The sequence below is a fragment of the Bos indicus genome, chromosome 26 (assembly GCF_029378745.1).
Source record: "Bos indicus isolate NIAB-ARS_2022 breed Sahiwal x Tharparkar chromosome 26, NIAB-ARS_B.indTharparkar_mat_pri_1.0, whole genome shotgun sequence".
Lineage (NCBI taxonomy): Eukaryota > Metazoa > Chordata > Mammalia > Artiodactyla > Bovidae > Bos > Bos indicus.
Genome location: NC_091785.1, coordinates 31,483,315 through 31,499,022, shown reverse-complemented (window position 1 = coordinate 31,499,022; position 15,708 = coordinate 31,483,315). Strand labels below are relative to the sequence as shown.

Below are 15,708 nucleotides of genomic sequence, written 5' to 3'. Positions count from 1 at the left end.
AGAATTAAATGACCTAATCCTTGCTTAGCACACAGGTGGCACTCATAAGTGTTGGCCATGATATTGAATATGATGATGCCAGGGCATCCCCCTTCATGCCAGGGTACTCTCCTCTGCGCTGCCACCTTAAGACAGCTCTGAGACCTGAAGACTAGAACCCTGAGGCCAAAGCGGCACCTGAGAAGGAAGGCTTAGTGGCCTTGGGGGCAGGGGGGAGATTGGGGCAAAAGCTTGGACGAACACTTCCCAGGGCCAGCACATCCCACCCACCAGCTTGTCGGTTTCCCTGCTCAGAATGGACTCTTAGAAACAATTGTCCTTATAGCCGAGCTCACCATGTTCAGCCCCATCATGCTCTGCCTAAGGGCTTATTCTGGCTGGAGGGGCAGGGGAGGCTCCTACACTGAGGAGCCTGAAGCAGGTAGATGTCGCCTCCAGCTTCCTCGCTTCCTGGAGCAGGGCAGGTCTGAAGCACGGATGGCCTCTACTATGCACCAGAGGTCTCCGCAGGACTGAATTCCAGGTGCCCACAGGTAATCAGCTAACATGTCCTTCCTTATTCCCTTTCCTCTCTCACACCCCCACTTTCCTACTTGTGCTTCCTGAGATCACGTGAATCCCAGTTTCCAGGTCTGCTTCAGTGGGAACCCAGCTCACTAGCTCAGCACACATATCTAGGTTAGGTCACCACATTATCCATCTCTTAGTCTTATAATGACAGCCCTGGGACTTTTTTTTTTTTTTTCTTCATTTCCCCATCTAGAAAGTGGAATTGGTATTGCCCTCTTCACCATTGTGAGGTTCAAAATACTTTGGATGTTTAAAGGACCTGACATGATGCTAGTTTCTATCTTTTTTTAGGCTGAGTGCTAACAACTGTTACTTTTGAACTCTTGAGAGTCCCTTGGACAGCAAGGAGATCAACCCAGTCAATCCTAAAGGAACTCAATGCTGAATATTCATTGGAAGGACTGATGCTGAAGCTCCAACACTTTGCCCACCTAATGCGAAGAGTGGAATTGTTGGAAAAGACCCTGATGATGGGAAAGATTGAGGGCAGGAGGAGAAGGGGGCACAGAGGATGAGATGGTTGGATCGCATCAGTGATTCAATGGACGTGACTTGGAGCAAACTCCAGGAGATGGTGAAGGACAGGGAAGCCTGGCATGCTGCAGTCCACAGAGTTACAAAGAATCAGACATGACTTAGCAACTGAGCAGCTTGTTACTCAAACCCCCAGTCTGCTGATAACAGGGACTGGAGCTACATCAGCATCACCAGCCAGTTCACTGGTTTTTCAGCATCACCTTGTTCTCCACTGGTCCCAGCTCCACCATCAACCTGACCACCTGCTCAGGTCGGTGTCCTCACACCCTCAGTTACCTGGATGCTCTTCTCAGCAGAAGACTGAAGGAAGCAGTCAATTTCTCTAATAACTCTGAACTAAGGAATGTTTAATCTGAGGATGTGAAAAGAAAATGGATTTCCTGAATCAGCAAAGATTTATGCTAAACAACCTTTTTATGAAATGACCTACCAAGAAAGGAGTCTCCCTGTAGCACTTTAAGAGGTTTCTTGAGGGAGGAGAGAAGAGTCATATTCTGTCTCATTAGCTGACTCTAAATACTGAGGAAAGTGTCCCAAGCTGCCAGCTGGACTCTAAGTAAAGTGCAAAACAGCTCTTTGTAAAGTCCTATCACATATCACTGACCCATTTAGAAAATATTTATTGAGCACCTACCACAAGCCTGGACAGGCTCTGAACTAGGTAACAGGGAGAGGGTACTGAAAAAATGACCAGAACAACAATAAGACCACAAAGTCTCTGCCCTTATGAAGCTTTACATTCTGTGTTGTTTATTGCTTCATAACAAGTGGCACCAAAACTTCATGGCTTAAAGCAATAACCATTTTCCCTAAATTCTGCAGGTTAGCAATTTGGGTAGGGCTCACTTGGCCTGTTCTGCCTTTCTCATCTGGGGTCACTCATACAACTGTAATCATTAGGGACCTCAATTAGGACTAAGCTGGCTTGACTCCCATCTGGAAGGTGGTGCTAGTTACCAGCTGCTTTGTCTAGAGGGCTTCAGTGGGAATGACTTCTGTCTGTTCTACCTGTCCACTCTTCCTCCACTAGACTAGCCTTTGAAGGTCCACAGTGTGGTGTCTGTAACATCTGTGGATCGAAGTCAGTCACAAGGCCAGCCCAGAGATAAGGATTACTCCATCTCTGGATGGAAGATGCTTCAAAGATACAATGGCGTGGATACAGTTTGAGGAAGAATGTGTGGCCATTTTATTGCAATCTACTGGGTACTGGAATGGGTGAGACAATATATAACAATGCTCATCATAATAGACACTCTGTGGTCATTTCACAATATATACAAATATCAAAACATTATGTTGTACACCTGAAGCTGTCAACTATATCTAAAAATAATAATAACAAGAACCCACAGTGCTTAGAAGTTCTCAATGCTGTCTCCACATAAGAATTACCTGGAGAGCTTTTCAAAAAACTACCAGACCCTCCAGCATAGACCCATTAAGTCAAGGATTAAAACTTGGGATTCCACATGATTAGCCAGCTTCCCAAATGAGAGTTAGACTATAAAGAAGGCTGAGCACTGAAGAATTGATGCTTTCAAACTGTGGTGCTGGAGAAGACTCTTCAGAGTCCCTTGGACTGCAAGAAGATCAAACCAGCCAATCCCAAAGGAAATCAACACTGAATATTCATTGGGAGGACTGATGCTAAAGCTGAAGCTCCAATACTTTGGTCACCTGATGTGCAGTGCCAAATCATTGGAAAAGACTCTGATGCTGGGAAAGATTGAGGGCAGGAAGAGAAGGGGCTGACAGAGGATAAGATGGTTGGACGGCATCACCGACTCAATGCACATGAATTTGAGTGATCTCTGGGAGATAGTGAAGGACAGGGAAGCCTGGTGTGCGGCAGTTCATGGGGTCTCAAAGAGCCAGACACGACTTAGTGAATGAATGACAAGAGGAACCTAGAGCAGTGAGAGAATGGTTAAGATGTAGACACTGAGGAAAGACTCTCTCTAAAGAGGAAACCGAGCTAAGACCCAACTGAATCAAGAAAAGCCCCTGAACCTTGGTGCCATTTAAACAGGAGAGGGAAGCAAGTGAAAAGACTCTTGAGGCCAGAGGCAGGGAGGAGGCTGTAGTGGCAGGAGCAGATGTGGAGGAAGACACATTGCAGGAATGGTCCAGACCATGCAGGCAGTGCCTGGAAAGAATGTTCTGTTCACTTTCCCAGAGTCAAGGTCTTACGGTTGATCTGGTTTATCTGTCATCTCGCTTGGGTTTTGTAGAGAGGCAAAGCAATAAATAACTGATTGAATATTCTGCTTACAGAAGGGCACACAACTTTTAAAAAGTCTTTTTTAAAAAGAACTCACTAATTCTCCTGCAGTTTTTAGGAAAATAGGAAACAAAGCTGGAGAGGTAGGGAATGTGGGATGGGAGAAAACAACCACACACACACAAAAAGCATTGCTTCAGAGAAGACAAGTGTGGGGAATAAAGGAACTCAACAGTGAGCACTCACCAGCAGCAGGTTCTTCATTTGCAGGAGTAAATGACAGCCGTGGTCCCAAGTCCCACAGCTGATTAAGAGCTGAGAGAGATAAGGACACGGGGTCCCAGATCCTGCTTTCCTCCTCTGTCCTTGCTTGCCACTCCCCTTCCTCTCAGTCTGTCCTGGCTGGTGCACATTTAGGAACCACCAGAGGGGTCTTCAGCCTCTTACCTCCACCCTCTTCTCCAATAAAGCATCTAAGTAGCTACGAGTCCTTGGGAGAAACCGGCTTAGTGTGGAGTTGTTACTTCACACACCTCCATGTGTCTGTACAGGAGACAGCTGCATCTGACCCCACCGTGGAGCCACCTTAGGACATAAGGGGAAACTTCCCTGGTGGTCCAGTGGTGAAGAATCCCCCTGCCAATACAGGGGACATGGGCTTGGCCCCTGGTCCAGGAAGACCCCAAATGGCTCAGGGCAACTAAGCCTATGTGTTACAACCAGTGGAGCCCACACACTCTAGAGCCCATGTTTGCAGCAACAGAAGCCAACAAAATGAAAATGCTGTGCACCACAACTAGAGAAAGCTCGCTCACAGCAACAAAGACTCAGCACAGCCAATGAGTAAATAGATGATATGAAAAAAAAAAAAAAAATGTAAGGGGGATGTGGTGTGGCCAGTGTCAGTGTTTCCAGCAAGAAGGAAGAGTCCCAGGGAAAAGAAAACTCAGGTGCAAACAGAATTTTAACCCACTAAGTGAAAAATGGTCAGTGTCCCCCCACTCCCCAGAAGCTATGTGGCTGGAGATTCCACCAACCCTTTTCCTGCTCCTACAGGATCCAAGTCAGCCACCAAGTTTTCCCTGCACTGAGAGCTGCCAGCCCACAGCCTTCCCCAGGCCAGGCCCTCCCTGAGGCTCTGAAGGAGAATTAAGCAGGAGGAAGAGGGCTGTTCAATAGGCAGAATCGCAGAGACCCCTCCAAACCCAGTGAATCAGAGTCCATGGAGCCAGGACCTTGACCTGCTCATTTTTAAACCAGCTCCCCAGGTAATGCTGTTGCCAGTTAATAGTCACAAGTTTAAATGAAAACTTAAATGAAATTCTCAACCCTCCCAGCAACCAAGTGAATTTCTCTCTTATCAGCCTGAAAGGAGACCCCTGACCCCAAACCCTTTTCCAAAAACCCCTCCCTTTTCCACTAAATAGGAGGCCCCAGAGCAAAACTGTGAGGCTCAACTTAGGCAGAAAGAGGATATTTCCCCAAGGAGGTGCCTTCAATAAGCTTGAAAAACAATTTACTTTGCAGCCCACACAGCCTGCAGGAGTCTCCTAGCTCTCCGTGGATTAAAAGGATCTTGCGAAACTCAAATAAGGAGCCCCCCCCCACGACCTGGGGTCTTAGCTGGTTTAAACCCACTGCCATCAGTCTGGACGTTGACACTGTTGCTGGAAATCCTAGGTCACAGTTCTGCGAGAGGAGAGAAGCAGGGCCCAGGCTTGGCACATTTCTTGTAGATGAGGAGGTTTGGCCCAAGCTAGTTCTGTTGGAGACAGAATTTAATTAAACGGGGTGTCGTGTCGTGATGGGGGGAAGAAGGGGTGAAGGAAGAGAAGGACATTGAGACAGGCAGCCAGCGGGGCTGCCCTGATCCACTTCCTGGGCAACCCAGCTCTGTTGAGTCTTTCTGTCTCTCCACTTCTCCCTTCTCTTTCTCCCCCTTTCCTTTGCCCTCTTCTCTTTTTACTTCTCTCTTCTTGTCTCTCCCCCCCTTCCCTTTCCCTTCAATTTTCAGCAAACATTTACCAGGTGCTCCCTCTGTGAGCAGCCCTGTGGATAGCCCTGAAGTGATGCAACCACACCATCAGGGGTCTCTAAAAGCTCCCAGCTCACAGGGAAGATCCAAAGAATAGGCAAATGTGTTCAGTTATAAGTGGTAAGGCAGGGACACCTAAACCAGGCACCTATCCAGGCTGCAACTTAAGAAAGTGGTGTCTGAGCAGACATTGAAGTGAAAGTGAAGTCGCTCAGTCGTGTCTGACTCTGCAACCCTGTGGGTTATAGCCTACCATGCTCCTCCGTCCATGGGATTTTCCAGGCAAGAGTACTGGAGTGAGTTGCCATTTCCTTAATGTCTGAGCAGACATTAGGGAGGTGAATGTGCAGCAGGGTAGCAAAGTGCAGGAGTGGGGGCGGGGGGGGGGGGGGGGGTGGAGAGCGCTCCAGGCTAGGATAAGTTCCTGATTCAAGAGAAACATGTCAGGGACTTCCCTGGTGGTCCAGGGCCTAAGATTCTGTATTCCCAAAGCAGGGCGCCCCAGTTCAATCCCTGGTCAGGGAACTAGATCCCAAGTGCTAAAACTAAGACCTAACACAGTCAAATAAATAAGCAAAGAAATAGCATCCCTGAGGGGATGTGAGGAGCCAGGACTGCCATGCGTGGTTGTGCAGGTTGCATTCTGCACAGGACACCAGGTCCCAGAGCCACCCTGGAGCAAGGACCTTTCTTTCTCACAGTGAGCCTCCTGTGTTTGTCTCCTATATTGACAGAAACGGCATGCCAGATTCTTCCACTGTTACTCTTCTCCATGATATGCTGGCAAAAGATTGGGACAAGACCAGTAAAGCAGGAGAGTCGAGCATCTTTCTCTGCTTGTTCTGGGAAGTGCATGATATCCTTGGCCTCTACCCAGCCTGAGGCTCACCAGATCTGACCAAGTCTGGAATTTCTTCCCCAGCACTTTGTCTCTACTGCTATGTCTGGTTCCTCCCTTTTCTTCAGATGAGTCTCTCTTCCCTGAAGTCACCCACGCCCTTGGATTGGACTGCATGGAAATGTTTTATTTCCCAATGATTCCCAGCCAACATTTACCTAGTGATGCCTCATTACCATTTAGAGAACAACCTTCATGATGTGCATCAGGAATCATCAGTTATTCTCTCCCTTCAGGAAAAAGAGGCATTTAATATATTAGTCTTTTCCAGAGTTTGGCTCCATCTCTGATCAAAAGCTCTTGAAACAGATGCACTTAAGAAATGTTTGCATACATTCCTAGTAATTAAAGCTCATTTAACTGGTCAGGGAGTTGACTCTCATCTGGGACAAAGATGGCTTCAAGATACCAACAATAACTTCCTTCACCCTCAGAAATAAAATAAAATCCTTTACCTTTCCTTTAGAGGAAAACTAAAGGTTGCCTCTGAACATCATTTCCATCACAGTTGAACCCCAGAACAGACTTCATTCTGACTGAAGTAGTATTGGCTCCATCTTGCCCATTAGAGTTCTTTGAAGGAAGGGTTACTTGGCAGTAACCTTCAGAATCTCACTCAGAAATAGGATTCTGAAAAATTTAGGAAAAGTAATATGTATTACTATCTTTGGGGAAGATGGCAAAGGTCATGAGGAAGGAGGCTCGGCATACGCAAAGGCGGGATCAAGCCTCAGGAGTCCCCCTGGAAATTCTTGAGCATCTACCCCCAAAACCAGAGTCTGCCTACTTTCTGCTTTGTGCTTTCACCTACACCTCTGACTTTAGGGGGGCGCTGTCCCCCACTACCTCTCTCTGAAAAAAGAGTTAGCTTACAGCTCCAGTTAATAATTCCTGGGTGTGACAGTGCTTCAACCTACAAACTCCTTTGGAAATCCTCTAGCCTGCCTGAATAGGTTTTTCCAGCCACATGTGATTGTTCAGAGCCTCCCAACTGTGAGAGGCAGGAGATGTTCTAAACTGTCTAAACACAGATTTCTTTGAGTAGTTAAAAGATTGATTAGAAATTGTATTGGTGAAAGGTTTTTCACTTGTTGGGCCAATGTTTGCTGCTAAGTCTCCATATCCCTTACCTACTGTGTCCCTGGCAGTGTATTGATTAATATAATTGGTGTAAGTAGTAGCATTAATGTTTGTAACCTTGGACCCTTGAGTTAATTCTTTTTTATTGTAGCCCACCACACCTTTGCCCTATAGGAAATCAACTTTAATGCTTTCGGAGGGTGGCGCCTGCCTAATCACCTTTAGAGAAAAATAAGTTTTCTGAAGAAAGGGTCTTAAAATGTTAACAGGCCTCTGGGCCAGAAGATGATGCAAATCACCTAAACTTTTGCATATGATAAGTTTGCAGGAAGAAAGCCTGGCTTACTGCATGACTCTACCCCTTCCCCCATTATCCTCTATGCATAACTTAAGGTATAAAAACTACTTTGAAAAATAAAGTGCGGGCCTTGTTAACGGAAACTTGGTCTCCCCATGTTGTTCTTTCTCTCACCTTCTGGCTGAATTATTCAGCCTCTTTTTTCCACTGAATTTCCTCACTGAGCTATCCTTATTTCAGCCTCTTTTTTCCACTGAATTTCCTCACTGAGCTATCCTTATTCTATTACTCTTTATATCCTTAATTAACGTTTAATTAAGCAGTTGTTTCCTGATCCTCACCAACGCCGTCCCCGCTTCGAATTCCCTGGATCCACCGGGGCTGGACCCCGGCAAGGAGACTTCATCTTCTTTGTATAGAAGAACCTATTTCTTTGCAAAAAGAATAAATGGGAGAAGAGACTCCGGGAGAAGAGACTCCTTTAGATTTTAAAATCTGCACTATCAGAAATGGCAGAAAAGAAAAGGTGCTTTTGCCCTGCAATGGGGATGTCTAATGAGAGAGGCATACTAATGCCAAGAGCCTGTCCCCAAGCATGGAGACATGCTAGAAGATACCATAGTCTCAAAGGCATGGCTGAAGGCCATAGACCCAGAGACTGCAAGACCTGGAGGGCTGTCCTGGTCAACTTCTCATTCTAGAGGTGAGGAAACTGGGGCTCAGTAAAGCTAAGTCACATAAGTACTCAATGGTAGTGCTGAGATGAGTCCCTAACCTGCTGCGAAGAACCTTCTCAGCACCAGTGTGCTCCCTAATTCGTTGCATTTTATCTCATTAATTTGTGAGGGCACAGCTCTTTGGGGATCCAGAGAAAGTAAATGGCATGGTCCCCATTCACAAATAGAAATAGCTTTTGATTCTTCTAATCATACTAAATTAATGTCATTACTGTTTTTGAGATAGGCCACTGACCTGATCTCTTTAGACTGTGTTGAACACAAAACCTTTCTTGTCTACAAAGAAATATAATTAATTCACAACTACCTCTTCCTGAGCATTTACTAGAATTAGTGGGAGATGGTGGACATGGAGGACGTGAGCTGACAGAGAAAAGAGGTTCTTTCTTCTCCACACAATAGATCAGACACAGGATGTAGTAAATTTTGGGTTCAGACCTGTGTGTGTGTGTGATTTTAGGCTGGATTTTTATATCAGACAGACTGGACTCAAAGATTAACTCTGGTAAAATTTACTGTGTGATCTTGGCCAAAGTAAGTAACCTCTCTCAGCACCAACTTCTTCACATCTAAAGTGGGAATACCCTCATCACAGCTGACTTGGAACCTTGGTGTGAAGATGGAACAAGGCAGAGAATGTGAAGTTGCTGCATCTGAGGATAAAGGAGAGGTCAGTTCCTCATTTAGGAAGTAATTTTGATTAGAGAATGTGGAGAAAGGAGCTCTCTACTTTCTATTTTTCCATATTCTTTCAATTCTCCAGGATTAAGATGTTAGCAACTGTGAAACAGAAGGGAGAAGACAGGAAGGAGACTTTATTAAGGATGAAAAATGGCTGCGATTTTGAAAACAGTCTTGTTGACAGAATGTGAGTACATTTTCAGAATAATTAACAGGAAAGCCAGGACTGAGGAAATTAATTGCTGTTGATACAACTGAGGCTTCCTTCCCTGGTGGCTAAACTGGTAAAGAATCTGCCTACAATGCAAGAGACCTGGATTTGATCCGTGGGTTGGGAAGATCCCCCAGAGAAGGGAATGGCAACCCACTCCAATATCCTTGGCTGGAGAATGCCATGGACAGTGAAGCCTTGTGGGCTACAGTCCATGGGGCTGCAAAGAGTCAGACACGATTAACCAACTCACACACATTGATACAACTGCCTTCCAAGTGGCAACCTCAAAGCTGACACACGGTGAGGCCTCAATTTCTCAGATTCACAGAAGCACTTTGTCATGGAAGGCCTCTGTTGATAAGCTGCTCACTGCCTTGGGAGATGGAGGAGGTAGATCTGTCCATCATAACAAACTCTCCCAAAGATGGGAATGAATATTTCTAAGCCCCTAACACCCATTCAGCCTGTACTAGCTCCCTTTGCATGCACAAATTTAAATATTTTGTCAATTTTATAGATTAGGTATAATTAACTCTCTTTACTGATATTCAGAGAGCTTAACTTGCCTAAGGACACATGTGTGGAAATTGACATTTAGAACCCAAGTCTGCCTAACTCCAGAGCTTATGCTTTTTCCTCTCTATAAGACTGCATTCCGTGAAGTGAAGGGGATGTGAAGGGAGGTAGGCTTATGACAGTAGGTGCTAGGGTGACTTTTTTAATGTTATTTCAATTGTGCTAAATTTTAGAACCACCACTGATTGAGTAGTTCAGTGAATGGCAAGTTACTTAATGTGTCTAATGTGTACTTCAGTTTCTCCATCTGTAACTATTTTTGTGATTCTGAAAACATCATTTCCATCCTACAGGGTTGCTGAGAGATTTAGAACCAATAGACCCTATAGAACCACCTATCTTTATCCATGATGCTGCCAGATCTTACCTTCACTGAGTCAAGAATGAGCAGAGATGTCTATAGGATGGATATGTGTGTGTTGGAACAGACAGTATAAAACTCAAGTTCTATATTACTTCCTCTCCTTAGTGTCAACTCAGTCCTCATCACTAATCTGAGTTAAACCAGTGGAAGCAGTGACAGATTTTATTTTCTTGGGCTCCAAAGTCACTGCAGATGCTGACTGCAGCCATGAAATTAAAAGACGCTTGTTCCTTGGAAGGAAAGCTATGACAAACCTAGAAAGCATATTAAAAAGCAAAGACACCACCCCACTTACAAAGGTCCATATAGTCAAAGCTATGGTTTTTCTGGCAGTTTTGTATGGACATGAGAGTTGGACCATAAAGAAGGCCAAGCACCAAAGAACTGATGCTTTTGAACTGTGGTGCTGGGAAGACCCTTGAGAATCCCTTGGACAGCAAGGAGATCAAATCAGTCAATCCTAAAGGAAATCAACCCTCAATATTCATTGGAGGGGCTGATGCTGAAGCTCCAATACGTCAGCCACCTGGTAAGAAGAAATAACTCATTGGAAAAGAACCTGATGTTGTGGAAGATTGAAGTCAGAAGAAGAGGGCAGCAGAGGATGAAGTGATTAGATACCATCACCGACTCAATGGACATGAATTTGAGCAAACTCAGGGAGATAGTGCAGGACCGGGGAGGCTGGCATCCTGCAATCCATGGGGTCACAAAGTGTTGGCTAGGACTTAGCAACTAAACAACATGCTCCTCAGTCTTTTTTATCCAAGTTTTCTAGAGTCTCCTGACAGCAGGGGAACAGAAGAGCTGAATATGTGATGAGAGTTGGTTAAGACACAAGATCCAGGAGTTGTGAACTTGAAAAAAAATACAACCTTGAGTCTAGTTCTATGGAAACCACAGAGAGAAGCCCCAAATGGCAGGGGACTGCCGGTTCTAACTAGTGGAAGAAAACTTACAGCAGCTATGGTGGAATGAGAACAGCATGCACTCTGGATACTCCAAGTTCAAATCTCAACTTCAAGGTCATTGGCTGCATGGCCTTAGGCAAGGATTCTTCCAATGGGTAACCTTGCTCAGGGACTCCTTAATGGTCTGGCCAGAACTTCACTGTTGGTACTCTTTAGCCTTAATCCTCTTTTCTACCCTCTTCTTTCTCAGGTGTCAGCCCTGTATTGAGGTCTGAGGTCTCAATCTGCTCTCTGCTGCTCCTTCCTTCTTTATCCTTCCCAGTTGTTTCTTCCAACAAATCTCTTGTGTACATCTAATCCCATCTTGGTGTCTTATTCTCAGAGAACCTGAACTGACCCAGGTGGTGCCGGAAGTGATCTGAGAAAGCTGGGGATGGGCACAATCACTACCTAGCTGATAATGGGAATCTCATCCTGAGTGGGACATGAGATGTGAATAGTCCCTGGCAGAAGCTGGTGGCCCAACTGTTGAAGATTCAACGTGGTAACCTGAGAAAATGTCTTGATGGAGAAGGATGCCCTTGCTAGTGTAATAATCCAGGCACTTCAAAGATATGGGGGAACCAATACCTACAAGGACAGCAGAGTTGGCTAGATACCAACAAGTTGTACTGATATCCTGCTGGGGATGAAGAGAAACTAAAAGCGGCCAACAAATAGCTAAAGTTGAGTGTGAGAGTCAGAGGGACTATATGCAGAGGAAAAACGGACAATGATACTCAGAGTTTTGCCCTAAGCCTATATTAACTCTTTCCCTCTGTAATAATACAGTCTAAGGAGAGCTGGACTCTGGGGATATCCTACTGAATGTTACGCTGATCCATTACATTGATGTCATCACATTGACTGAGCAGTACAAGCAAGAAGTGATAGCAGTGCTAGAGGTGGTGGCAAGATATATTGCTAGGGATGATGGGAGATAAACCCTATGAATTTCAAAGGTCTTCCTTTTCAGAAAGGTTTCTAGGTGTCTAATGATCGAAAGTATACTTTTGGATTTCCCCTCAAAGTAAAAGACAAATGGCTTCATCTTGCATCCCCGACCACAAAGAAGCACAGCATCTGGTAGACCTCTTTGATTTCTAGAGAAAGTACATTCCACACCAAGCATATTGCTCCACCTGTAGACTGGATGACATGGAAAGATGCCAACTTTAAGTACAGCCAAAACAGGAAAGAGCCCTGCAGCACATCTAGGCTGCAATAAAAACATCCCTGTAAATTGAACCATATGGCCCCATGGACCCTGAGGGAATCAGATGTATCTATGTAGAGGGAAACATGCTGTGTGGATTTTATAGAAGGTATCAGTGGGAAAACCACAATCCAGGCCCTGGGGTTTGGGAACATGACATCCACAGGGAAACATACACATTAGGATAAACTATTCTCACATTACTGGGTCCTGGTAGAGATGGAATGTTTGACCATGGGGCACCAAATGACCATGTGTCCATAACTGCCCACTATGAGCTTATTATGCTAGTCCAATAAGTCATAGAGTCAGATAGATGCAGCAGCAGCCCATCCATAATACAGGAGTGATACGTCTTGGACTAAATCAGACAGAGCAGGACAAGCAGCACAAATAATCTGCATAGGCAGGTAGTCCAAAGTCCCACGTTACCTACCACAATTGGATAAGTGGCACCTCTAGTTGCACATATGGCCACAGAGAAGGTCCTATATAGCCAGCAAAAACCCAAGCTTAGATTCTAAGTGGGTCAACTTGGTATGTGGGTGCGTGCTAACAACGGGCAATTGCTACACTACAGGAGTGGCCTTGACAGACAGAAAAGAGTGAAAATTTTCTCATTGGGTGAAACTGTGATCAATGTACTTGGTTATCCACTTTGTGTGGAAAAAGCAGCTCAAGATTAGGACATATTTCTTGGATGGCTGCTCAGAAACACAGAAGGGAAAAAATTGGAAAGATTGATAATAAGGATATCCATAGTAGAGATATGTGGATGGACCTCTTGGTGTGGAACCAAAGAAACCTGCATGTCACATTGAAGCCAAATAGAAAGCATTCACCATGGAAGAGGCACCGAGCATCCAAGTAGACAAATGACTCAGCCATTGACATCAGCCAGACCTCCACTCCAACCACCCCAGACCTGGGATGATGGGCACATGAACAGAGTGGCCTTGAGAGCAGAGGTAGAGGTCACACATGGGCCCAACATGAGAGTCTCCCACTAAGGCATCCCTTTTTTGTAACTTTTTCTTTGGCTGGGGTATGCAGGATTGGCATCAGCATGCAGGGTCTTAGCTCCCCAGCCAGGGATGGAAGCCATGCCCCCTGCAGCGGAAGCACGGAGTTCTAACCAGTGGACAACCAGGGAAGTTCCAGTGTAGCCCTTTTAATCCACTCCCATGACACTTCATATGTCGCCTGTGCTGCACTTACCACAGTCATAACTAAACCGTCCCCAAATGGAGACTGGGGTGGAGGATCCCCTTCTGGACTAGACATTTCACAGTGTTTCTTTGTGCAACTGAGAAAGCCTTTATGCAGAGGCATTTGTTATTTTCCTTATTCCAGCAGGCCCCAAAGGTTTCCATCTGAAAGGAGGAAAGAATCATAATTGGATTTACTAACTGCAGGAAAGGAAGGACTGTGCAGCTTACAGGTACTTTAGAAGTTACTTTTTTCCTTTCATAACTTGAGAATGTACAGTCCTTGAGAACAAATAATGTCCTCAGAGATGGAGGTATGCATGTGGATCCACACCTATGAAGTTAATTAAGCAGATGTATTTGCAAACCATCCTGCCAGGAAAAGCATGAAGGAAGATATCATCTGTCCCCACCCAAGCCTGTGAGTCCAAGAGCCTCTAGTTTCCTTCCCTTCCCATTCCATCCTGGAATGCCAGCAGGTATCTCCATTTGTCCCACCAAGTTTCTAGCAAACCATTCCTGATACAAGGACTCAGGCTTTGGAAATTCTACCATAAGACAGAGGCAACTAAGTTGCCAATCACCTAACATTAAGAGGAGTGGAGTTCCTCATAGGAAAAGATAGAGAAAGAGTAGGAATCCAAGAGCAGAGAAACAGAGGGAAGAACTGGAACCCCTTTAGGAAGGGGCTTCCCTAGTGGCTCAGACAGTAAAGAATCCACCTGCAATGCAGGAGACTTGTTTCAATCCCTGGATCAGGAAGATCCCCTGGAGGAGGAAATAGTGACCCACTCCAGTATTCTTGCCTGGAGAATTCCTTGGACAGAGGAGCCTGGTGGTCCATGGGGTCACAAAGAGTTGGACATGACTGAGTGACTAACACTTTCACTTCACTTGCCTTTAAAGCTACTTTTCATTGGAGTTTTGAAAACCTATTCAGCACATAACTTATTTTTTTCCTTCTGTGTATTGTTTTTGTTTTGTTTTAAATACATATTTTATTGGAAATATACATGCCAGAACATATTTCCCTAATTATACAACACAATTAATTTTATTACAATGAATATACCTCTGTAACTCCAACTCCCGTGTTAAAGTCAGACACTCTTCCCATATCACCTATCAGTCACAACCCATCCCTCCCCTTGAAAGTAACCACTGATCTGGCCTCCTGAAAGCATAGAAGAATTCATACAAGCCCTCAATCCCATGGAAAATAAGAAAAACTTGACAGGCTTGTTGCAAAAGTCATACATTTAAAGGCATTCAAGAACTGCAGAAACCATGAAGACTGGAAGGAGTGAAATTCAAAGGGGTCATACATGGCAGAGTTGAGCTAGGTTTTGCAGCTGCCCCTGAGGACACTGGCAAATTCTGGGTGTTGGCCAGAGGCTGGTAACTTGGATTTGACCCAGGAAGAGGGCTGATGCTGAGACAAGTGCAGGAAAACTGGTGGGACAGAGCCTGGGGCAGACATACAAGGAGGGAGTGACAGAAATGGAACACCGAGGGGCTTCAAACACATGACATTTTTCTACTGAAATATCTACTGAATTTTGAAGATGAATAAAGCAGGGATAGAAAGACCTGAACCTCAAATCAGAAAAGCACAGTGGAATTCGCCGTAGCCTGTCACTGCCTGGGAGACAAAAAGTCACTCTGGGGAAGGGTCCTGAGAAATATGGACAGGAGTAGAAAGTCCTTGTTATGGGCTGAATTACTCTCAGCCGTTCAGTCATGTCTGACTCTTTGCAATCCCATGGCCTATAGCCCGTCAGGTTCCTCTGTCATCAATGATAGAGTGGACTGGGTTGCCACCTCCTGCTCCAGGGGATCTTCCTGACCCAGTGATCGAACATGAGTCTCTTTCATCTCCTGTATTGGCAGGTAGATTCTCTACCACCAGTGTAATCTGGAAAACCCCATGGGCTGAATTACACCCTCCTAAAATTCATATGTTCAAGTTGTAGCCTCTAGTACCATAGAATGCAACTGTATTTGGATATGGGGTCTTTGAATAGGTAATTAAGTTAAAATAAGGTCATTTGGGGAGCCCTAATTGAATGTGACTGGTGTTTAATTTTTTTTTCTTTTTTTTGCCATGCCTTGAAGCAAGG

At 45.1% G+C, this 15,708-nt stretch overlaps 1 long non-coding RNA gene across 2 annotated transcripts in view; it reads right to left on the bottom strand.

Moving 5' to 3' along the window:
* Nucleotides 1–15,708, bottom strand: part of LOC139179984 (uncharacterized) — a 93,873-nt gene that overhangs the window by 60,431 nt on the left and 17,734 nt on the right. Inside the window, exon 5 of one of the 2 annotated variants that reach the window (XR_011564289.1) lies at nt 13,599–13,753. The exons of the other annotated variant lie outside the window; for it this stretch is intronic. This is a non-coding gene — a long non-coding RNA (uncharacterized lncRNA). The remainder of the gene's footprint in view (nt 1–13,598; nt 13,754–15,708) is intronic. 2 annotated transcript variants of the gene reach the window in all.